The sequence below is a fragment of the Silene latifolia genome, chromosome 2 (assembly GCF_048544455.1).
Source record: "Silene latifolia isolate original U9 population chromosome 2, ASM4854445v1, whole genome shotgun sequence".
In the NCBI taxonomy this organism is placed as follows: domain Eukaryota; kingdom Viridiplantae; phylum Streptophyta; class Magnoliopsida; order Caryophyllales; family Caryophyllaceae; genus Silene; species Silene latifolia.
This window is the reverse complement of record NC_133527.1, coordinates 195,038,459-195,063,972: the sequence shown is the minus strand read 5'-3', so window position 1 is coordinate 195,063,972 and position 25,514 is coordinate 195,038,459. Positions and strand designations below refer to the sequence as shown.

General features: G+C 35.6%; 1 protein-coding gene and 4 long non-coding RNA genes across 5 annotated transcripts in view; all 5 read right to left on the bottom strand.

The window, feature by feature from the left end:
• Nucleotides 1–25,514, bottom strand: part of LOC141644183 (uncharacterized) — a 114,489-nt gene that overhangs the window by 15,820 nt on the left and 73,155 nt on the right. The gene's annotated exons all lie outside the window — the stretch shown is intronic.
• On the bottom strand, nt 5,968–7,645 carry LOC141632435 (uncharacterized). The gene is made up of 4 exons (XR_012537787.1): nt 7,469–7,645; nt 7,097–7,171; nt 6,770–6,802; nt 5,968–6,276 (listed from the first exon to the last, which is right to left on the bottom strand). It is a non-coding gene; the product is annotated as an uncharacterized LOC141632435 (long non-coding RNA).
• Nucleotides 13,944–20,739, bottom strand: LOC141632431 (uncharacterized). Its single transcript, XR_012537786.1, has 7 exons — nt 20,623–20,739; nt 20,308–20,429; nt 18,839–18,876; nt 18,608–18,736; nt 18,452–18,513; nt 14,726–15,176; nt 13,944–14,105 (listed from the first exon to the last, which is right to left on the bottom strand). It is a non-coding gene; the product is annotated as an uncharacterized LOC141632431 (long non-coding RNA).
• Nucleotides 20,943–21,650, bottom strand: LOC141632426 (uncharacterized). Its single transcript, XR_012537785.1, has 3 exons — nt 21,479–21,650; nt 21,220–21,348; nt 20,943–20,986 (listed from the first exon to the last, which is right to left on the bottom strand). It is a non-coding gene; the product is annotated as an uncharacterized LOC141632426 (long non-coding RNA).
• LOC141632423 (uncharacterized) lies at nt 21,869–22,912 on the bottom strand. The gene is made up of 3 exons (XR_012537784.1): nt 22,762–22,912; nt 22,529–22,614; nt 21,869–21,896 (listed from the first exon to the last, which is right to left on the bottom strand). It is a non-coding gene; the product is annotated as an uncharacterized LOC141632423 (long non-coding RNA).

Below are 25,514 nucleotides of genomic sequence, written 5' to 3'. Positions count from 1 at the left end.
TCGGCGAAACTCCACCAAAACAAAATTAAGACGGTTTCACATCGTAAAATTTCTAATCAATTGATACTGTACTACTGAAGGAATAGTATAATTCATAAATTTAGGTGTATTTTAATCAAAGATAAACAAATACGAGTAATTGAGACGGTTTCACATCAGTAATTTATCGCAAACAAAATTCACCAAAACAGTGAAAAGGTACAAAAGTAGTATCAATTGATTAGAAATTTTAATAAGCAAAGAACAAACTACAAGTCATAACATCAGTAATTTTCAACAGTAATTCAATGGATGGGGAAGATGAAAAACTGTAAATTTACCTTGTGTATGAGGAGCGTTTTGACTCTTGAGAGAAATTGAAAGAGATGATGAATAAACTTGTTCGCTGAAATCCAGAGATTTCTATTTTACAAACCCTAGAATTTGTTATTGAATTGAATTGATGATCGGCCTCCTCTTTTTTTTGGGCGCGGTAACGGCCTTCTCTAATAATAGGATTATTATTCGTTTTTGGGTAAAACGATAGTGCCGGGTGCCTTGGCACTAAAGCAATAATTGGAGGAGAGTTTTTCTCCATTTTCTAGGCCATTTTTTTTCGATAGTCCAGATCATATTCTGGCATTATTGAATGACTCAAAATTTATGGGTAAAAATAAAGGGATAATGGGCTTTGGTGGGAAAAATATTATTAATGAATCTAAGAGAGAAAATGAAGAGAAATAAATGGAGATGATCCATTTCCCAATAATTGCAATGCATATCCCAGAATCCCAGATTAGGTTGTTGCGTCATAAGATTCTTAAGACGTTGCTAGAGCTCAATTGCCACTTTTACGGTAAATTTAGCTACAATGCTTAAGAAGCTGAGCAAAATTAACTACTTCGTACAATTTACTATGTGCTTGCTCGATAATTATCACGAGTACGAATTTCGAAGTAATAAATAAAGTACCGAAAATTTATCGGGCTTAAAGCAAATGATGAGAAGCCTTATCATAGGAAAAATTCTTGTGTCCTCCAGAAGGACGGTACTCCTTACACTCAAAGGCAATCTACCAAATACAATATTATTATAGATGTAGGTCAAAAGACAAATTTATGACAACATGAGAATATTCCATTTTCCTATTATTAAATAACAAAATAAAGTAAAAGTGTAATTGTAACACCCCGTATTTTATTAAGTTGGATAAAATTCTGTTAATTGCTATTTTGAATTTAATTACATCATTTAACGATTTATATATATATATGCTTAGCTAATTAATTAATTTCATCATAATTCGATACGTTAATTTTAATAATCATTAATAAGTTTATTTAAAGTTAGTTCGAGTTTATTTATTTAATATTTCCGTTTCTTTACGAGTCCTTACGAAAGTTGTTTTAAGTGAACCCGAGAGGGATTTTGGGAACAAAACCGTCCAATTAGCTATTTTGAGCTTATTTCACTAAATTAGCAATTTTTATTAATATCCGTTAGTTTCGTAAAAATCGCTAATAATTCTGATTCAAGCGGATATCGTATTATTTCCGTTAACTAGCTGAGTTTATTTTATTTTCATTCATTAAATTTATTTATTATTGAGTATGTTTTATCTCGAAAACCTTTACTTAAATCGGTTTAGTTTAACTCGAGACGGTTTTAATAACGATCGAAGTTTCTTAACGACGAAAAAACGTACGTATAATAAATAGCAGGCTAGCAGGCTGCTGTCTCATTTCTAATTTCTCACGTCTCTTTTCTTCTTCTTCATTCTTTTGTTCTTCTTCTAGCGATTAATTATTTCCTTTTCAAATTTGATCTTTTGATCGACGTCGGTACTTCGTTCCTTATCCGTTTCCAACTATTTTTGTTCCATAGCGCTCCTTTCGTCGTTCTCGTCAATCCGTTGTAAGTAAAATTCATTTTCGTTATGTATTTTTACAAACCCAATTTATATTTTTAGCTTTTTTTATTATAAGACGGTTGTATGTACTAAAATAGACGGTCTGGTAGAATATTTGTTAGTCATAAATGATTAGTTCAATCGGAAAAAGGTAATAATGATAGGTTACTCAGTATTACTTGTTAAATTTGTGTATTTTGAAAGCTGGTTAGTCTGTTTTATAGTTGAGACGGTGTATAATTATATATAGGGATCATTATGGATGTTAATTAGTCAGTTGTATAGTTGAGACGGTGTATACTGATATGTGGAGATGATTGAGACGGTGTATACTGACCTCTAGGGATCATTTGGGATGCTAGCTAGTAAGTGGTATATTTGAGACGGTGTATCTTGACATGTAGGGATTGTTTTGGGATCTTTATTTGGGATCTTGTTTAGTTGTGGTATTGTGCGATAAAAATTAGGACTGTTTTTGAGTCCGCTTTGCAAGTACTTTGGGACATTTTTGGGACTGTTTTGACTCGGTTTAGGACTGGTTTAGGATTGATTGAACTCTGTTTTGGTACCGTTTTTGTGCGCCTTCCGACTTTGTTTTGGGACATCAAAATGGAGGCCGTGTGGGCTGTTTTGGCCTCGGTTTTAGGAGTCGTGACAGTGAGTTGGGCTCGGTTTTGGGACGGATAATATGGTGCTTTATGGACTTTTTTCTAGGGCGTAAAAGTTGTGACAATTTTCTTGGTATGCCTGTCAAAAGGGAGGGTCATAATGGTTTATGAACATAAGACAGTAGCTAATGAATATGATTTACATGTTTTGATTTAAATTAATTTCCGTCTCATATTTTATATAACGATAATTCGTTAATATCGTCCTTTCACATAATTATTTTAGGTGACTCATATGTGGTTGAAGATGAAGAGTAATTTTGGGTTTTAGAAGCTTTCTCAAGTTTATTGCTTGTCTTTTTGCTAGCTTAAGGTAACTATTCCGAGTTACTCGACGAATTAATGTCACATTAGTAGTTAATGTGTGCCTGTTGTTTGTTAAGTGTTTAGGTGATTGATAATGTGTTACTTTCGTTTTTCACATGATAGAAATTAGAAATAGCATGAGAATAATATTGCGATAAATTTTGTAATTTGGGCCAAAGTAGGCCAAGACTACGAGTGGGCGTTGACCGAACGAGTTTGGTCAAGCTAGGTTTAAACCAGTCAGCCTCGATTTGACCGATGACCCGTCGCGGGACTCGGGTCGAGGGTTTGTCTTTGAGGTGAGATTAGTTGTTATTGGAGGTTTTATGTTATGCCTTGATATTTGTAATTATCATTTCACATGTTGGTTGTTGGATGCTTTGGATGCCTTACACTTGAGTCTTCTTGCCTTGTTGCCATTTTAGCTTGTTCTCATGAAATATGGGATTAACGGTTAGCTGGAATTTGGATTATTATTGATATTGAGGATATTGTTGGATTGTCTGCTAAATAGACATTTATATAGCCTTTCACATGATAGAATGTTAGCATTTATGTTGGTAAGTTGAACTCTTTGCCCTCTTATGGTTAAGTGGGTGTCCTATTTGTCTTGTGTGGTGTGGGCTAAAATATTCAAGCTGGGACTAGTTGGGACTAGGTCCTAGGTGAGTATTTCGGCCTTCATCATAGATAGGTCTTTATAGTCTCTGACGAGTATATGTTCACTACTTGATAGCCTTTGTGTTCCTGACTAGTGGATTTATATCCAAGTTGGGGCATGACCTCAGGTACTTATTTTGATAGTATGGGGTCAGATTAAGTACTAGCCAACCCTTCGGTGGTGTCCTTAGGGTACTCACTTCACTTTGTTTTAAAAAAAGTTGTGGGTCTTGGGTGCGGTGATGTGTATCCGCATGTCTAGGTCTCTTGATTTTAGGCTAGGGTTGTGTTGTCTCTTGGCCATGTTTTCTTAATAGTAACCGCTGAGCCAAGATACCGGTTCGATTACCTTCCCTACCTCGTGGTATAGACTCGAGTTACAAAGTGACTATTGACGGGGCTAAGAACTTATGCCTGTCTTTGATATATTGCCCTTTCTTGTTTGATGATTCTATGAATCATAGAAGGGTGAGATGCAAGCCGGCTATGGTTGATAGAGTTTGGATTCCCGTGTGTTATGTGACTCACATGATAGTGTAGTATGAGTCGGTCTAGTATTCACATGCTAGGACTATGTGTTGTTATATTGTTGTTCACATGATAAGCACGATTGTCTAGCATCTATATGCTAAGGCTATGTGTTATTCATATTCATATTCTTATGTTTACATGTTATATTAATTATGACATTTCGTGGCTGGGAGGACTCGGAGTTACTCCCCACTGACTGTGGCTTTCGTATTTGTATAAAATGCGAATGACAGGTAGGTGATGCATATATGGGGTACATGGACGAGCTAGCGAGCAAAGTAACCTTGGGACTTAGACTGGTTTTATTTCATTGTGACCCTTAAACCCTTTTTATGTCACATACATTTTAGGGACATATGTCTCCCTTTCTCATATTTGGTTTGTATAACTTCTCATATTTTGGACCTTGCATGTTTGACACCTTCCCTTTTGGATATCTTTATAACAGGTTCAGGTTTTAAAAATTACAGGTTTTTACCCAATTGAACCTATTACAAACATATCCTGTCAGTTTTTCTGTAGTATTACGTGTTTACTTTTCCGCAATAATTGAGGGTGTCACAGTAATTTTGTTCTACCTTTTTTTTAACAACGATAGTCTACTTTATAAATACACGTGAGAGTATTTATAAAGATTTATAACTGAAAATCAGTTAGTTTTCACGCCAAAAATATAAAAAACATAAAAGATTTTTGGGATATTCTACATGGTACCCCTCAATTTTTCGACTTTCTACATGGTACTCCTACACTTTCTAAAACATACATGGTAACCCTAATTGTTGTCATTATCACTAAGTGTACCCCTAAACTTTATTTTCCGTCAATTAAACTCAGTTTTAGGCATTAAGTGATTACTTGAGCGCGTAACCAAGCTTGTCATTTATCATCCCATGACATAAAGACTCTATTAGGCTCAATATACATCTTTGGACGTGATAATTTGGCATGGGATCAATAAATTTTCCGTCAAATTTTTTTTAGCCCATATATATCAATAAATATTAGGATCGAGATGGATATTGAGCCTAATAGAGTCCTTATGTCATGCGATAATAAATGACAAGTTTGGTTACGCGTCCAAGTCATCACTTAACGCCTAAAACTGAGTTTAATTGACGGAAAATAAAGTTCAGGGGTACACTTAGTGATAATGACAACAATTAGGAGTACTATGTATGTTTTAAAAAGTGTAGGGGTACCATGTAGAAAGTCGAAAAATTGAGAGGTACCATGTAGAATATCCCAAAATTTTTTAAGGGTTTTAATATCTCTAACTATCTGAGTCTGCTCGAAGGTTGTGACTTGGGAGTGTAAGATTATTCCTGGTGTGGATAAACTCAGCCTATGTGGGCTTGTATGAGCCTTGAGGCTTTTTCGATAGGCTTGTATGAGCCTTGAGGCTTTTTCGAGTCACATCGGGCTTTTTAGTTTAAGTTTTTGTTTCAGGTTGTGCTGAATTGGGTTAGTGGATTGGGCCTTTGTATTTTTCTTAAAATATATTGTCCGTACCCGCTTTTTTAGCGGGTGGAATGGACCGGGTTCAATGAACGGCACAATCCATGAACAACTCTAAAACTAACGGATTGGTGGGTAGAAGATTATGAATTTGTGCACAAAGTAACTTTTGGAGTACATATTACATTGCCGGTTCAATGTCACTAATAAATCGGTTGGTTAACATAGAAGATTTGTGAATTCATGCACATAGTAGCGTCCACTGGCAACAATTGTGCTCGTAAAAAAATTGCTAATACTCTCGAACAAGTCTAATTCATTCACGTCTAATCCGAGGCATGGAGATATATGCATACAGCCATACGGGGGACAACGTAAAACGACTAGAGGCCTAAAGAATACGGAGAGCATCAGAATCACAAAAGATAGGAGTCGGTTTGAAGTCATTTCAAGCACTGCTACCATTTTACCATGAAAACAAACACTGAACCCAAATTGCCCAAGTGAATTCTGGCAAGTTTAACCATTACTAGGTACAGTAGCATACGAGTAACCGAAATTCAGAGAAGGTTTCAAAGGTAAAACTACTACATATATACTGCCTTTGTCACTTGTCAGAGTGTGTATCTACGAATCACAATTTTGAGTATAAAATAAGTACTGTAGCTAATTCCACAAGCATATGAAATTCCACCGAGGTTTTCAAATTCTATAGAGCCGCTACTCCTTGAAACCAAACTACTGATCGGTAAATGACTCATCTCCCTGAGATGTTAAACAAATGTATAAGCTTAGTAAGCAAGATCAACAAATATTCTTTCTTGATTATACAAGATACTTTAACAACTGGAAATAATATAATCGCGAACTATGTAAAAGATGGAAGGTCGAATATTATATTTGTAGTACTGATGAAATGTAAATATACAAGATCCTTTGACAACAGGAAAAAATACAATCGCGAACTATGTAAAAGATGAAGGTTGAATATATTTGTAGTACTGAACTACTGATGAAACGTAATACAACAATAATTGTTATAGTTCCGTCAAACTCGTTATTGATGTCCTTGAATCGGTGAATCCATTAATATGTTGAGTAAATATGCTAAGCCTATCAAATTTCACGTTTGAGGATGCATAATTTTTGGACAAGCAAGGTTATGGGTTTCGGACTCTCAATATAAACATCAAAGAATTGTTCTCAAACAAAGAAAATCAGATGTTGTTACTCAAAAGGTAAAAGAAAGCAACTGTACCTGCTTTTTCTTCAACTCAGTAATCTTATCCTCCTGTCAGAATAGGGCCAAAAAAACCGATTAAGACCACCAACAAATGTAGATGCAAAAACTAGAGAAACATGCCGGAAGTCCGGAACAGAAAAGGTATCAAAACGTCGATGAATGTATGATAATTTATAAACATCAATGACGCAAGTGAGCAACTACACGTTATTGGCCTTTACAAACATACAAGTATAAATAACATCTATGCTAGAGTGTTTCCATTTTTATTAGACAAATATCTAAGCTACGTCAATCAGAAAAGCAAAATCAAGAAACAAGTAGCTGTTACGATACACTCACCAATTTGGCAACCACCTCTTTAAGGTAGTTAAGATCATCGTTATCCGTCACAAATTCTCCAGGTGCATTGCAAACCTGTTTGAGAAGAAGAGATAAAATGAGACCCCGACTACAGAAAACTGACAATCAATTTAACAATAAAACTACAATAAGAGCCCAGACAAGTAGACTACAACACATTATACCGATTCCCTGCATTAAGATACAACTACTCTACAATAGACGAGCCTCGGGCAATTAGCTTCGCCATTTGCTTTATTTACGTCATATACCAAAGCCAAAAAAAAGTTGTTTTTCAATCGAGGAAGGAACAATAGGCAAGACGACTAAATATAAATAATGAGGAAAATAGTAAAAATGCTCAAGGTGCACCTCATTCATAATCAGCTTTGACAACACTTGGTGCTCATGTATCATTTCGTCGAGATTCTGAACCCTCTGCTTCGAACGTTTCTTTGTTTTCTACCAACCAAAATGCACCCACGGAAAACGAATACACATTACTTATCTTATTCAAGACGATACATAATTACATAAATCACATTGGTAGACATAGTCAAAGTATACAAACATCATCTCAAATTGTGAACATTGCTAAGCATCAGAGAAAATACATCAATTATGTTTAATAGCAATGGATGAGCCAACCTCAAGAGATTCAACGACATTCTACAAATTTTCATTAGAAAGCACCTCGGTTATTTCATTATACAAACCTGTTTTTATTTTGTCAAACTAAGTCATTTCATCCTCCTCTCAGAATAGGGCGAAAAAAGAAGTTTTTGCTTAAATGGGGTTGAAACCGAAACTATTTAACAAAATGGTGTCGGTTTCAAACTATTTACCAAAAATGGGTCCACGTCATTATTTCCGCATTTTTTTTTTGATGATTTCTCAGTATATCGCTGTGTGGGACAGCGAGAATTGCTTGCGATAACAAGGTGTTTGACAAGCTACTTTGTCCTCGTCGTTCTCTTTGCTCAGACCACCAAATAACGAAATGTCACCAACATTCTCTTCTTCTAACATCCCTTATCATACACAAATCTTTGTTTGAGTTATTAGTTCAATGTTTTGTGCAAAAAATGGCCCGCAATATCACCCGTCCACTAACGATTTCGGTTTCGGCAATTCATTTATATTGTCTTAAGCTGATTGTTTGTTCGTATGAACTCATTTTTTATGTAATTCAACTTTACTAAAAAATAGTCCTTCCCATATTAGACCTGTTACAGTACCTCGTCGCCTCATCCAACATTAGCAGGAAGCTTGAGGCAATTGGTAATGCAATTGTCGCTGTATAAATGCACCACCATTGTTACCGGAATACTATTAGAGAATATTAGAATAGGATAATATTCTCTAATAAATACTTCTAGGTAGTACGGTTTGTATTTCACACTTACATTAAGCACATCATTACCAAACTACTAACAAGTTTTATCAACTAATGATTATAAATCAACCCAGAATTCAATTACAAAAAAAACGAGTTCATACGATACAAACAATTAGCTTATGACAATATAAATGAATTGCCGAAACCGAAATCGTTAGTGGACGGGTGATATTGCGGGCCGTTTTTTGCACAAAACATTGAACTAATAACTCAAACAAAGATTTTTGTATGATAAGGGAAGTTAGAAGAAGAGAACGGTGGTGGCATTTCGTTATCTGGTGGTCTCAGCAAGGAGAACGGCGGGGACAAAGTAGCTTGTCAAACACCTTGTTATCGCAAGCAATTCTCGCTGTCCCACACAGCGATATACTGAGAAATCATCAAAAGAAAAATGCGGAAATAATGACGTGGACCCATTTTGGGTAAATAGTTTGAAACCGACACCATTTTGTTAAATAGTTTCGGTTTCAACCCCATTTAAGCAAAAACTTCGCGAAAAAATGATTAAGAGAGCCAATAAATGTAGATGCAAAAACTAGAGAAACAGCCAAAACAAAAAAAATATCAAAAAGTAACTGCTGTATTATAAACCATCATTTATATTCCTAACTTATGACACAAGTGAGCAAATACGGGCCATAATTAAAACTCGATTTATACAGTACATTAGCAACAACATCAGAGCCTTAATCCCAAAATGATTTGGGGTCGGCTGACATGAATCGTCCTTTAGAACCGTCCATGAGTGAACGCACACCTCGATTTATACAGTAAATGCACAAAAATAATTTTACATAAATGCTAACAGTGTGAAGATCCAATATATAAGTCTTATTTCTGTTAACAGGTAAGAGCTGTCCTTCACGAATGACTATTCAGCTTATCATAGGATCAACAGCAGGTCAGCAGCAATGCTCAGGTAAATACTTAAAAAAAAAACGAACAAGACTTAAACAACACTCCAAGAACATGAGGAGACAACGAAATCTATACTAGAGTGTTTCCATCAATCAGAAAAGCAAAATCAAGAAAAACGTAGCTGCTATGATGCACTCACTAATTTGTAATCTCTCTCTGCCAAGTTATCGTCAACTTTCACAACTTCAGTCGTATCCAGACCCTGTTTGAAAGGATAAGGAGTTAAAATGAGAGCCTGAAACCTAGAATAAGAGCTCATTACTCAAAAATCAAAGAGTAAGTAGATTAAATCAAAAGTAAACAGAACAATAGGCTAGAGTGTTAGACTACTAAAATTGGTAAAGTTTTCAATGCAAATAGGAACTCGAAGCAAATTAGAAGAATAACTAGTTCTATTACCCGTGAAATTCACGGGGTTAACTATGTTTTGACGTTTGGTGGTGTTATGTATCCCCGGATTTGCGATCGCAATGGGCTTAAGGTGAAAATGATCATAAAAAAAGTTTCTATTAATCAATACTTATATTGTCATAATATATTGTTAAAGTATAATCTAGCTATGTTATGTATATGGCCACAATTTACTAAACTTTACCACGAATTATTAGTATTTGGCATGAATATTGTTATGTTTATTAATGTTTTGCCACGATTATTATTGTTGTTGTTGTTGTTGTTATCTTTCATTTATTTTCCTCGAGTTTAACAATTATCAAAGAAAAAATATATAATGTTTTCAACTAACATTTCATTATATAAAATCAGTTTAAATAAATGAGTATGAAAAATCTTTAATCGATTGGTTGACAATTACTAAAATTGGGTTTTTCTTCTTGCAAAACTTAGGGATTGTACAAATTTAGTATATAAAAGTGATCAAAATCCTAAAAAAAATATTAAAACATGATTTTAACAATAACTAAGAAATTAATTCGGTCTAATGGTGTCGACATAAGAAAAAAATACAGTATTAGTAGAACCGTAAATCGAATTATACTATGGACTGACACACTTAATTCAGTATGAAATTACAATGAAATGAGAAATAAAATTTAGTTATCAGGAATTATTATGGAAACAAAATAAAATTTAAAATAGTACCTTAGAGTTCAATGTGATGAAAATTTTATGGAGCATACAATATGATTTTACCATATTTTTTATGTGAACACAAATGAAGTAATTATAATAAGAGAATTAAGAATAAAACTTTTTGAGTTTTGAGTTACTTGTGCATTGAGTCAATTATCAATCATTAGAAATCCCAATCATTATGATGACCATTAATGTGAGAAGAATTTGTAAAACCATTTTAACAATTTATTGAGAAGAAGTTGAAGATTAAAGATCAAATAACGCTTTTGTGAAGGGAGTATTCGAAAGTCTATTGTAGATGATAAAAGCTTTCAACTCACATAAATGATAGTGATAATTGATGCTAATAATTTATTTTTATTTTTTTACATAATAATATGCTACATTAAAAGTATTGCCACATTGTGCATGTATAGTGTGACTTGATTATTAGTATCAATCAATCTTGCTTTTTTATATTACTAGTCGTTGCGCCGCGCCCTCCCGGGCGCGGAGCCCCAATTTGACAAACGGCTGAGAAGATGCTTACGTTAATCGCTTTCGGTTAATTTGCTTCGCCTTAGAATGGCAGGAGAATTACCTTACGAAGTTGTACTCTACCATTTAGCAGACAGAACGACAGCCTTACACTTTTACCTTGGGCTGGCTAAATGATATATTATAGCGTTGGTGCGAGGACGTACAAGTTATTAGTTGGGTTAGTAATCAGGTAGTAGTGGGCTGCACCGGTGCCAATGATATATTATAGCGTTGGTGCGAGGACGTACAAGTTATTAGTTGGGTTAGTAATCAGATAGTAGTGGGCTGCACCGGAAAGGCATAATAAAGGTAGGATGATACCGTCTAGATAAGACTTAGTTGGGACAAAGTGAGGAAAACATACAAGTGGTAAAACTTAGCTTTGCAGAAAAGCTAGATACTTGTACACAAAAAGTAGGGTTTGTCTAGTAGTCATATGTTACTAATTATTCGCTACATTTAAATTTGATCTGTTTTTTATGCCTGCTATTGAAGATATCCGTGGAACTGTCTCCGGGGATCCTAAACAGAAACTTTTCCTTCTTATACTTGAAAGAGTGCACCGGCAACAAAACAATACCAAAATTCGTCAAAATAGTCCAGGAATATCTGGTGTTTAGATTAAATAGTTTTTTTTAGCACCAACTCCAAGTTTTGTGTTCTGGAGAGAGCCGTTGTTGGCACGACCTGAACGTAAAGCTTAGTTGTCCTTAATTTGTTTTCAATGTACTCGAGATAAGCCTTTTTTTCCTGCATATAAGGCAGATGTATTAATGTTAGTCGCAACTTAAATGCAGGTTTCCTCGTTAGGCTTCCTCATAAGGCTGACATATGACATGGTATCTACACTCTGTGAGCTTTATGAAAGCTTTATGTAATGTAATCAGAATATTTGGGCATTGCAATTGTTTCGTAATGCGGAGAATATATAGGGTTTAAAATGAATACAATACACTTTCCAATTTCCATAGGCATATTGGGCTGCGAAAGTTCTATGTGTTCTGCAAAACCGACGGAGAATACTTGTGCAGTCACTGAATACAAGATGGCGACTTTCATTTCCATAAGGCTTTCTACATTTTCAGTGTATGCAGTTAGTGTATACTCTCCAGTCTCGTCCGCTGCCTCAAACGTTGCCGCCATTCTGTATATACAAAACATTATGCAGATAAGGAACTAAGCTTTGGCGTCTGATATTTGGATTATTAGATTAATACATCGGAGTGTAAGTAACGTTTTCCTTTAGGCAAGCAGTACACATATATGCAACACCTATTCCTTCAACGTTGTCGGTGCCGCAATTACTACAACCAAGGTACAAGTGCACATCTTTTTGGTCAGACTGGGTCCGTCTTGTAGGCGAGGTGCCTCAATTCGGCTAATCTTTAGGTGACCTCATTAGAAAGGATCGCAATTAAAATGGATATTGCCTTTCGTCTCGCCCAAAACTTGTATAGAACACAGTAAGTACTATACCACAATAGGATGCGCCTTAATGTTTCGTGTTAGAAAGAATGCTATGTGAACATGCACTTTCGGAGTAATAAAGATCTAAACACCAAGTCCAAGACAATACAAGCTACATGCCATTTTTAATTCTTAACCCTGCAAAGACGTTTCCCTTCCAAAGTCCTTCTAATACCCTCACAAACTCAAAAAGAAGGATGAAACCTTCTTTTCCCGATCTTGGAATCTATCTTCTTCCAATCAAAACCATAAGCCGTCGTCGGTCCTTCCATCTCGCACCACCACCACCACCTCCCTCTCGTTATTATTACTACAGCTATATACTATTATTGGTCTCCTACACCAACGACTCATCCCTCTGCCACTTTGTCTCGAAGTCCCCACTATTTTAACAAAGACTAACATTACAACCTTTCGAGAGCATGGGCCTAACACCCAAGATATTATAGAACAAAACACCAAAAAAACTCCTACTCCACAATATTCTCATCATTATTAGTAGTTTAGCACTTCAATTAATTAACTATTTAGCAGCATCACTGCTCTTAAACAATTCAATTCAAAGGAATATTGATTCATCTATAATAACTCTCCCAACACCGAAAAAGAACTAAAAAGAAAACTAAAAAGTACTCGAAGTTAATTTACTTATTAGCAGCACCACTGCTCATAAACCATCAAATTAAAAGAAATACCGATTCATCTATAATAACACACACACACACAGTATTTGAAAATAACTACAAACTCCAGTGCACGTTATTACATTACCGGCTAAATTAAATTATGCACCTTAAGAGAAGTTGTGTGCCATGTCACTTATCAAAGAGTGACCAGATACAATCAGTTAAGTGTACAATATATAGATTTCATGGAAGATTGAAAATTTGAAACCACGTCAAAACGCATTTTATAAATAATATTATACTCCAAGTAGATAATGGGCAAAGAAATCGAGAACTCCCAACAAAACCCAATGTTTAATTGGAAAAACACACGAAGAGAACTACCAAAGCCAAAGTAATGTTTCAGTGACCAAAGCAATGCTCAAAATGACACTGTAAATTCAAGAGTCAAGACAATTAAATATCCAAAACACTCCAAAAAACACACCAAAATTATTAGAAGCTAGAGCTAATTCTCAACGCACTTATTATTATGGTTCTTCCTCAAACAACCACTTTGTTAACAGACTTCACACTGAGGCAAGAGTGCATAATTCAGACCCTCTCCCGCTTTATCACTGTAATTGCGGGATATCTTAAGACACTAAGGTAATGCTGGAGTTGTACCATTGAAAAAACACTATCACAGATTATTTGCAACTACAGCTAACACCAATATTGCCACAACATTAAGATTTTAAGATAGGCCACTGAAACCTAGGAGTGCGGTACTGAAGTCATCAGGGTCGTATGTAGAAGCACTCTCTCAAATGAGTACTAATTTACAGAAAACCCTATAAACTGTAAGCATTAATAATAATTACCGTGAGAGATATACCTTAAACAATTCAACATCAACTGATACAAAGCAAGGTGTTACCTGATAATTCATGAATGTCTCGATAAATTCCACTATCTGGCAAGACCCAACAAGGTTGACTGATACCTGAAATGTTATAGTCATGAATTATCATATGTGATGCGGATAATAAATCTAAATTTGGCCATAGGAATGGCAGGACCAAGGGAAGTCAATGGTACACAAACTTAACTTTCAACAAAGTTTACATGGACCAATTCACTTGACATGTACACAATGCTGGAAGAGATATAGGAGATCAGCAACTTTGGACCAAATAAAATTATCTGGAACATTTTGTTTACCATTGCCAAAAGACTTAACATTCTTTGGCACACTACACTGTCTACAACTTCTTAAAATGTGAAGTGATTTTAAACATAAAGAAACCTGAGTTTAGTTCGAGAATTTTTTCCATGAATTATAGTAGAAACTTTCATTATGAGTTTAGTTCGAGGACATGAATCTAGATAGGTTAAGCATCCATTTTTTCCACGAAGGGTATGGAGTTAGAGAAGCTATGAATACGAAAGTCCATTACTGCGACTGCAAACGCAACTGACACAACGATTTTAAACCTTGCCTGCTAGTGATGCTCAACTAATGTTAACGTATAACGTGTTTGACAATTCTAAAAGGTCTGAAAGATAACAGTCATGTAATATGCTCCCATGTCATAGTCAAGTAAGTATAAGTCAAGTTTATACCTGAATGTTTGAGGGACGGTTAAAAATGTGTGCTCTAAACCTTTTGATTACGTCTTTACTGCAGCCCGATCCCCTAAAGCATTTGCAATTGAAAAAGACAACCCCAGCAGAATGCTTCTCATTATGATTCAGGTCTCTTTGCTCACCTCTGGAATTAACTGTAGGCTCTCTGTTATTCCATCCGTTTGAATAAGGCGGAACATTAAGAGAAGCCACTTTAATCATTTGAGTCAAAGTAATGATAGACCTTTGGGTGTCAAGAACTTGATCAATGCTACTCTAACCACTGATTTTCTTCATTCACATCTCAGACATGTATACAGAATCATGACATGGCCAGATCATCGTCATTGTCGTCTGTTTTTTAGGAACTGCATATCTTAGACATGGCTATCGATTATCAAAGGCCCTAATCTTCCAAAGCTGCTGGCTAACTCCTTGGTAGTCACACCTGCAGTAGAATCATCATGAGGACCGGGTGGTAGTTCACTGCCTAATAAAAGATGTCAAATATTATCAAATAAGACAACCTTCATTTCAGGAGCTCTTTAGTAATTTGATAATAACAGCGCGCAAAAGCAGACAATGAAGAGTATCCACTAATATTCAAATTCATCAAATGAATTAAAACTACTAACTCATCGGCCTCTACAGTGTTTCCTTTTGGTTAGAATCATAACAAATGCAATGACCCCGCATTAGCTATATCAAGGAAGTCACCAACCAAACAATAACCAATGAATAACATCGTCATAAAACTGAACAGAAGCAAAAAAAAAAAAAAAAAAAAAAAAGAAAGAAAAAGAAAAATAGAGAAGCTTTTTTTAATCTTCCTATAAATTTGCGGAGATATGAAATAAAATAAACCGAGAAACTTAGAACTCCCCTCCCTCTATTCTCCCATCCGCCCTCGTCTCCCAATCTCAACAGAATCTGTCCCTCCATTTGTTCTTCCCTAGCTCCTACTACAACGAAAAAACATGGACTATCTCTCACTTGGTGCATTCCTTGCCCATTCCTCTTCCCCACCTCCTCCCTACTACTTTCTCTCTCTCCCATCTCTGATCATCTATCCATCCCCTCCTTTTCTCCTGCTCTTAACAAATCAAACACATGCACTCTTCCTCCCTTTCTCTCCTTGCCCCCACCCATATCTCAATATGAATATAATCAAGCAAATACTTCTTCTCTCATCATCCCATTATCTATCGCCTTTCATCCCCGCCCCTTCATCTAAACAAAATGCAAGCATAGACTACTCCTCTCCCCCCATTCCCTCTCCAACCTCAACAAAATAAAGCAGAGACTATCTATTCAAAAAATAAAACAGTGGCGTATCCAATACACTCACCTCCCCAATTACTAAGATTCCGGCCTAAGTAACTCCAAAACAAGCCATATCTATTAACAAAACTCATTGTAGCAGCTTTAACCATCAATACGTAACCCAAATGATAATCCCAAAAAATAGCAACCACCAAAACGCACTGAACTAATTAATTCTGAGGTTCACATATACAAATTTGTGAATGGCAAGGGGGAAATGGTTTTGCACTCCTCAGGAATCCATATAAAATAAATTCCTATATGCGATTAAATTGTATAAAATCATAGATAGCATTAACTAAAATCCACTATCGTATAAAACTACTCCCTCCAACTTGACTGGTAGTTTGCAGGGAGAGACTATACTATCTCTCCCTTCCTCTATCCCCCTACCCTCCTTGTCCTTCAATCCGAATAAAATCCAGCATAGATTACCTCTCCCTCCCTCTACCCCCGTCCTTCCAATCTCAAGAAAATAAAGCAGAGGTAACCTCTCCGCCACTCAATTCCCTCTCCTTTCCTCTCTCCACTAACCTTCTTCTCCGTAACTCAGACCATCTATCCCCCTCCGCCTCTCAATCTTAACAAAACCAAGCACGTACATACGCTCTCCCTCTCCTCCTCACTTGGATCTGGCCTCCACCCATTTCACGCTACCACGTATTAGAATTAAACAATAATCTCTAAAATTAATGCTGTGATTTTTCAAGACAAAACAGAACTCAGGATTTTTGCCACCTTTCTATGAGATTGAAGCAGTAAGCACCCGATTACTCAATAACATGAACATCAATCACCCCTTCCATTATCTCAATTCAGTTCCCCATCACAAACCGACCTCAATCACTAAAATTTTACAAGCAGTGCCTACCCAATCCACCCAGCTCCTAAATTACTAAAACTTCAGCTTAACTAACTCCAAAATAATCCATATTTATTTACAAATTCCATTGCCACGGCTTAATCCATCAATACTTAGCCCAAATAATGAAGGTAAAAAAACGTCAACCACCAAAACTCTCTTAATTAAAAAGTCAAGGGTTCACATAGACAAAATTCCCGAATAGAAAGGGAGAAATACTTTTTTCACTCATGTGGAATCTGTATAATATAAAGTCATATCGATGATTAAATCGTATAAACTCGAACACGATGTTAAAATTAGTATTGAAAGACAAATTTCTACACAAAAAAAGTGTACCATTTTCGCACCAATAGATCTATATTAGCAATTTTTTTTTGTTAAATAACAGGGTAAATTAACCGAAAAAACACACCCAAAAGCAAACAAATAAAAGAGACCAAAACTTTTAATATAACAAACAATTCAAAAAAAACACAACATTAAAATAAAAGCATATAATAAACAAACCTTGAGACAAAGTAGCAAAACCATGAGCACGATTAAGGTTCCAACTGGTAAGGAGAATTGAACCCGGAAAATTGTGTTACGTTGTCAGTAGATTGAAGTAATAAGCATATTACTCGATGACTTATTCATCAATCACCCTCTTCCATTATCCAAGTATCCAAGTATGACTTGCCACATGTTGAAATTAATTAACTTATATGGCAATTCATGTACACATTTACAACACCCACAACAGGCCCTTAAGCCTTAGCCAAAGAAGGTGTAACGGCAATAGACTCAAATAGAATGCACTGGTCACACCTTCAATCTCACCAATCTAAATCTACTCTCCTCCCGTCCAACCTCCAAGATTTCGACTTTAGTAACTCTAAATTAGGCTTTTTTATTCACAAAACCCACTGCAGTAGCTGAAACCATCCATACTTAGCCCAAATTACAATCCCAAATAAACACCAAAAGGCGCTGAACTAATTATTTCTGAGATTCACACTTACAAAATTGTGATTGGTAATGTGGTAAATAGTTTTGCACTGCCCTAGAATTGCTCTTAAATAAATTCGTATTTGCGATAAAATCGTATAAAATCACAAATAACATTGCCTAAAATCCATTACCTAAGATCTATCATCGTATAAAACTACTCCTTTCAGCTTGATTGTAATCAAATTGCACTATCAGTATATTTGTATGGCCATATAAGCTAAGAAACAATATGATATAGCGATTACCGTTATAAGTAAACGCACTATTAACACAACAATATACACATTGATATATCATAAACAAAGTAAAAAATTATTTTGGGCATTAGAATGTTAGGAGGAAAATAAAATGAAAAGGGACTCAAGTTCATTGTACGTTAAATATAACCCATCTCGAAGAAATTACGTAACCAACGTCTATTTTAAATTAATGCAGAAGCAGTAAAAAAAGGAAAAATAAGGAACTCCAACAATTTAAAAGGGAAGTAATCGTACTATGAAAGCATTTCCAAACTGTCTTAAGCTGAAACACAGTAGAACTAATACCTCCTCTTATCAATTACATCTCCACCTCGAACCAAGACACCTCCAACCACGACGACAACAACCTGGTTATTAAAGCCAGCCCCGATTAGCAACCAAGCCCCCTAGGAAGTCAACAATTATAATAAGGAAAAAAGGAAATAAAAAAAATAGTTGTACCAAGACCACAAAGAAGATTCAATAACCAACAGCTGAGCATCGAGAATTACGTGATAGCTCTTTTTACATTGGTGTAAACGTCTCTGGCCCACATCTTTGGCCATCGCCATATCTCAAAAAAAGGCGGACCTAGTGATGATTTATAAGAACAATCTGGTATAAGCAAAGTTATCATTTGAAGTGTAAATTAACACAGCAATAATAAAACCTTTACGAAAGAATTGAACATACCTCAGATATTCCGGCTTCATCCTCCCCGACAAATCAAGCTGAATGGAAAAAAGTTGAGAACAATGAACTAAACCAGCATTAAGAAATTATAACGACTGTAAAGAATCGCAAAATACCTAAAGTAAATTCGATTAATTTTCTAGAAAACCAGCTGTTGACTGATCTTATAGACACAAAAATGATGTAGTGATACCAGTTAAGTACTAAGGTCACATTACATACAATTTGTGGGAAAACTAAAACGTAGACATCAAGTACTTCATTTTGAGACACGAATATTCATTTTAAACACTTAGCGATAAATGCCACACATAAACAAATTCATAAATCACAAACTCAACCAAAACTCAAATCCCCATAACAACCACAACAACAATTTTGCAACAAAATGTAAAAAAAAAAATCTGAGCGACATTCAACACGCCAATAGACTTTACCCCATCAAATTAAACCAGAATAAACAAATTCCATCACGTTACATATATGAGTTGACTATGTTTAATTCCAGAGGAAATGAGAATGCCATAATGCTAGATGTCTATTCCTTTTTGCTGACATCAAGCGCAATACTTCAGGGCTATGGACTTATTCTTTTCAAATTATTGTTGCATATATTGAGAAGGTGTGTATTGTTCAGATAACCGAAACTAAGAAACACCTTAATTCATGTTCATAAAAAGAAAGTCCAGGAAAGCTAATGTGTAGAGAACAGGCCCTTAGTGATGAAGGATAAATATATTGTGAGCTTCACTCTGGCCCGATAAAAGTTTATGTTAACTGAGGAAAGCTTCGTAGGTGCTCTAAATTGTCAAATCATCCTAAATTTAAATTATCAATTTTATTCATGTTCTTATTCTATATTACAAAGAATAAAATTGAGAAATTTGAACAAAAGGAAACTAACATGAGCTTCATCTCGACAATCTTAAAAAATCGGTTCATAATCATCCTGATCTTAAACCACAAGTACAATTTCAAAGAAAAAGTAAATAGGCATTATAAACTCTAATTTCAGTTAAGTTAGCTTTATTTCTACGATTGAAGAACACTCAATTTCGTAATCGCTAAAAACTAATACCACCAATATTTCAAAGCAAAGGGAGATGGGCACGAAGAATTCAAATTAAAGTAGTCAAGCTCAATTGCAACCAATATACATCATCTCTAAATGACTTCATTATTTCTCTCATGATTCAGACTAAATTCCTATTCTCTCATCCTGTGTGTACCGAGTCTGCATAGATGAGAGACATTTCACATTGTTGTTCTCACCTTCCTTATCGGGAAATTGTGTCGTCCTCTTAACCCAACTTATATTTCATAAATGAGCTTATTATCTTAATTAACCCTAAACGTAACATTAAACATCTATTTACCTCTCACCAACCTTCCCCGCACTACCATCTATGCCCTTACTACATGCTAAGATCAAGCCACACAACATCCTGCAATAATACTGTTGTTATTACCTGGCCTGTCGCTGAAATTCTGAATGCAAGGGTTTCTCCCATGTTAATAGCTCGGGTGTACTGGCAAGAGCTCCATATTTGTTTCCTTGACTCGACATTTCAGCGTGCTTCCAGATTATGTCCTGTGTTTACATACGGAAAACGGTAAGAAAAACATATTTAAAAGTAGCAGGTAGTGGTTTGTCGCAACAAAAAAATTGACAGATCAGATATCTCAGCGATGAGGTATCCCTAGAGCGTGTTTCTCAGTAGTCCAACAATACCAATTACAATAAAATTACGAATATCCTTAACAAAGCCAAAAATTCACCTGACCTTCTGAACTCATCTGGTCTTCAAGGAGCTCAGAAATGAACACCCTTGGCAAAGGACCCTTGAGATTTAAGGATGTAAAACTCCAACCAGTTGGTAGATCCAGTCCCATTCTCACTTTGCGAACTGCAGAAGATAATATTATGATTAAAAAGAGCAACTCAATTATTAAACTGGCAACACCTCATTTTATTGTGCAGTAGTCACTTGGTGCAATTCTCGACACGATTTTCATGATGGGTTAACCGTAAATAAGGGTTAGAATGCACACATCACAAGAAATCTACCAGTACAGATCTCAATGATAACATTGCATATTACCCTGGACCTTCATTTCCTCCTCAAACTCAAATATATGAAGCTTCCACTGTTACAAAATGCAAAACAAAAATTAGAATCTCACAAATATATAAGATTGTACTTCAGTGCAAGGGTCTAACACTTTATCGCACAAACAGTCCATAAATTGACAGATGCACCTTACAAAGAATTGAGGCCCTCGTGCACGGACTTTTATTGTCCAGTTTTAGTGCTTAACAGAAAGTAGGGGTGTAGTTCTGTATAATAATATCTTTAAAATATAATGGGACACTGAACGACCTCACTTAAAGGACAAGATTTCTTGAGGACCATGATTTGTCCACTGGAATCGACATCATGCCTGGATGCGAGACACTCCATAACAATTGATCGAGCAGCTAACCATGATCGTGCATAGAAATGGACGGTCTGAAACAGAATTTCTTATCGTTATAAATTAGTTAGGGAAAGGAAAAAGCCTATGATACTACTAACCATATAGTAGAAAGGATATTGGCAAAATGAGAAAATCATTTAATTAATCAGTTCTCGAACTCACCTCCAAAAACTCGGTTCCGGTCAAAGTTATGGCCTTCTGAAAGGCGTCATTTTCTCGTTCAGATGATTGATCAGGATCTGTCCAATTAAGATTCAGTCTTCCCACTCTAGATGACAAGTGCGTATTGATTACGTATTTTGGCAAGAGATCTGAATTGTATTGGTTGATTCCGTTGTCTCCGCAGATCAATCGCTCACCGCCACAATGGCCAAATTGTGAATACGAATTTAGCAAAGATAAAGTTATCCACTCAAAGATCTCACCACTCACAGGCACAAGTCAACCCCTCCTTCCCCATATGCGAGGTTCAAATACCTCAACAAAGTTCTTGTAGACACTAGAAACAAGTGCTTTTTCACATCCGGGTGTTCCCGATCAACTTCAAGTCAAGTTTCGCTATTATCTCTTTTCCATAATGCTACAAATCCAAAGATAAGTATCATCAGACACATTCAACTAAAATAAAACATTCAGAAAACATATAAAATCCCACTAAACCAAAATCGAACTCAAACCAATAATACTTGCTCCCTCTGTCGCAATCATTTGTTACCTTTGATTAAATACCTCTCACAAATAATATAATAGGTAAACAAATGATTGTGACGGAGGGAATACAAATTGTACACATGCTCAACATTTCCATAAAATAAGTGTCTACCCCACTGGCTATAAAAGATAACCACTTCCTCTATTCATTTGGATTCACTCCATTTGCCTGTGCGTTAAAATTAATTCACTACAGTTCACTTTCGGCAATTTAATCCACAAAGCACTCCAATGCGAGTGCGGGCAATACTCTTCTCTAAATTATTTGTTCACTTAAAACATTGGTCCAAAAGCAAACGAAGTGAATTCAAGTGAGCGGAGAAATTAAGTTACACAAAGGGCAAATATAAAAATCATGCGAAAAAAGAAAGCGATTTCAATGAGACATTTCGTCGAGCACCTTATATACAAGAACAACACTGCTAAGTTTAGTATCAAATTCTCGGATTTCCAACCATCAATTGCGAAAATTAGTTCAAAAATGGATGTCGAGAATATTACCTGAGCAAAACCAAACCACCTCGAAACGCAAAATCCAAACCCGTGAAAGCTAGGGTCGAAGTTCCATCAATCAAGTGCCTGAATTTCTATGTATGTATAAACAGATTGTGAGTTTTATGAGTAAACTTTGAGCAGTATCGGTGACGGAGAGCGGAAGGCAGTGAAACGAGAACGGAACGAAATAGCTTTGAAATCATCAAAAGCGAATAGAAATTTAGATTAACAGCCCATACCTAGGTTTTGCCGACGGAACTCAATCGCAGTGAGAGAAACAAGAGAGGGATGAGAATAAGTGGTGGAGTGAAATGGCTGAGGGAAAAGGTGAGATTGTGGCTGTGATTTTAGGATAAATGGAGGGACGAGATCTTGAAGAAGGATCCAACGGTGGAGGACACACTTGAGGCCGCACTGTTCATAGCTACAGTAAGAGTAAGTTTACTCTTTTTAAAGGTTAGGGATTTATAGATATGGAACATCTATCTATCTATACAATATAATTAAAAGGCTAATGTGACATGCAAATTAAATGTGACATGGTAAATGTGACAAGGCAAAATTAAATGTGACATGGCAAATTAAATGTGACATGGCAATATCATAATACACATATTATCAATCTATACAATATAGTTTAAAAGACTACATAAAACATTAAATTTTCCCTAAAAAAACATTAAATTGTATTCCATGAGCCATTTTTACAATTAATTTGTATTTTGTATTTGATTATATAATATTTGTTTAGTGACAAATTACAATACAATATTGACATTTTGACGGATAATTCTTACTAAAAAAACACACATTGGATGATAATTGAATTAGTGTCCTACCAAAAAAAAGTAAAAGCCTATTTGGGGAGGTATATATCAGTTATAAATAATTTTCTAATAAAAAAATACCACATGAACAACGAAACTTTGACTATTTCTAATATAACACTGTTTATTTTTAATGAGACCATTACAAGTAACTAAATTACCATACAAAGTAATATTTACAAATTTTTGGGATCAACTTAAAAATAGTTTAAGTATTTGTGACTTAAAAATTGAGAAAATATTGCGGTCATACAAAAGAATGGTCTCAAGAAAAAAATTATCTTTATGTATAATTTAGAACATGATCAACACAAATATTTATTATAAAATGGATTAATTAACATGAATAATCCACACTATTGCTCATCTTCCCTAAATAATCCGAATTACGTTTTAACCAACAATAAACCCAACTTTTGGTGTTATCTTCTCGAAATAGACTAGCTTGATTTTTAACCTGCTATATCGAGTTCAAGTATGATGTGGCAGTGATGTGTTAATGACGTGACAATAACAACAACAACAATAATAATAATATAACCATGACCCACCCAAGAACTGCCACTAAAACGTAACCACCATAACAAACTCACTACCACCGCCACCCGCATCACGCATCTCCACTGCTACCACCACTCCACTTCCATAATCCATCACCACCCTCTACCACCCCATTAAAACCCAACCCGCCTAGAAAACCGACGCACCAAATCCCGACAGCCCAACAAGGCAACAAACTCTCCACCATCACCACCCAACTCCTGTTTTCCGATCATCGACGGACGCCCTGACCACCACACTTCAACCATCATTGTCCTTCAACCATCTCAGACTTCTGTTCGTCCTCCATCTCTTCTTTAACCACCATTATCTCAGATCTACTTTTCTTGAACTCCGCCACAATAACTGTCCTTGCTCGGAGTTTGGGTCGGGTTGGCGGCGTTTCAAAGGCTCGGTGGGTTCCAAAAGTGGTGGTGTACGACGGTATTCTAAAAAGCCGGCGAGAGGAGAGGGTGAGGACGGCAAAAACTATGGACTTGGGGTGGGGGACTGTGGCTTGTGGGGTTTCCGGCGATGAGTGCGGTGGGTTTTTATTGAAGAAAGCTAACTTATGAATTATGAAGTGCAGCCTAGGGATGTCAATTTCACCCGCATCCATCAAAACCCGATCCACCCGATCCTAAAAGATGGATGAAAACCCGATTTAAATGGATGGTGCATGGATGATGGATGAAACGGATGTGGATGACGGATGGGTTGGATGAAGAAATTCCACCCGCCATCCACCCGCCATCCATCCATCACCCGATTTTATTATTTTTTATTTAATTTTTTTTTACATATAACACATTATTAAGATATAAAATATTTAAATTTTCATATTTTTCTACTCTCAATATAAATATTTTGTAAGCCTACCCACTAGAAAGTTAAACTAAATTAACTATCTAACTTTATTTTTGTAGAAAAAAAAAATCATCATTTTTTTAAACTTGAAATTATAAATGCACAACACCCGTTTATCATCCGATCCACCCGTTTCATCCATGGATGATGGATGGATGGATGACGGATGATATGTTTCACGGATGACGGACGGGTTGGATGAGATTTTAAAAAGACGGATGGATGACGGATGAGGCTTCACCCGACCCGAACCCGATCCATTGACATCCTTAGACTGCAGCCGTGCAGGTATGCAAAGGTAGGAATGACAAGAAATTAAGTTTTTTTTAATTGTTAAGTTATTAATAATGGTATACGGAGTAGAAATTAAAAAGGAAAATAAGATAATGACTTGTTAACTAGGTAATCGGTTACCTTAGTTCACCTTGAGAAGAAGATGCAAAAGTTGGGTTTATTGTTGGTTAAAACGTAATTCGGATTATTTAGAGAAGATGAGCAATAGTATGGATTATTCATGTTAATTAATCCTTATAAAATTTATGTCATAATAATGAAAGAAAATGATACTCAAAAGTCATGAACTTTGCTCCATATTTATGCGTATATTAAATTTGATAATAATGAAAAAAGATGTTCAAAAGTCACAAAAAAATATCCTCAATTTTTTATAAATTTTTGATGGATGACAAAATTTGTGAGACAAAAAAAAAATCTATGACATTAAATGCAAATAGCATAATAAAAATTAAAATTTGGCC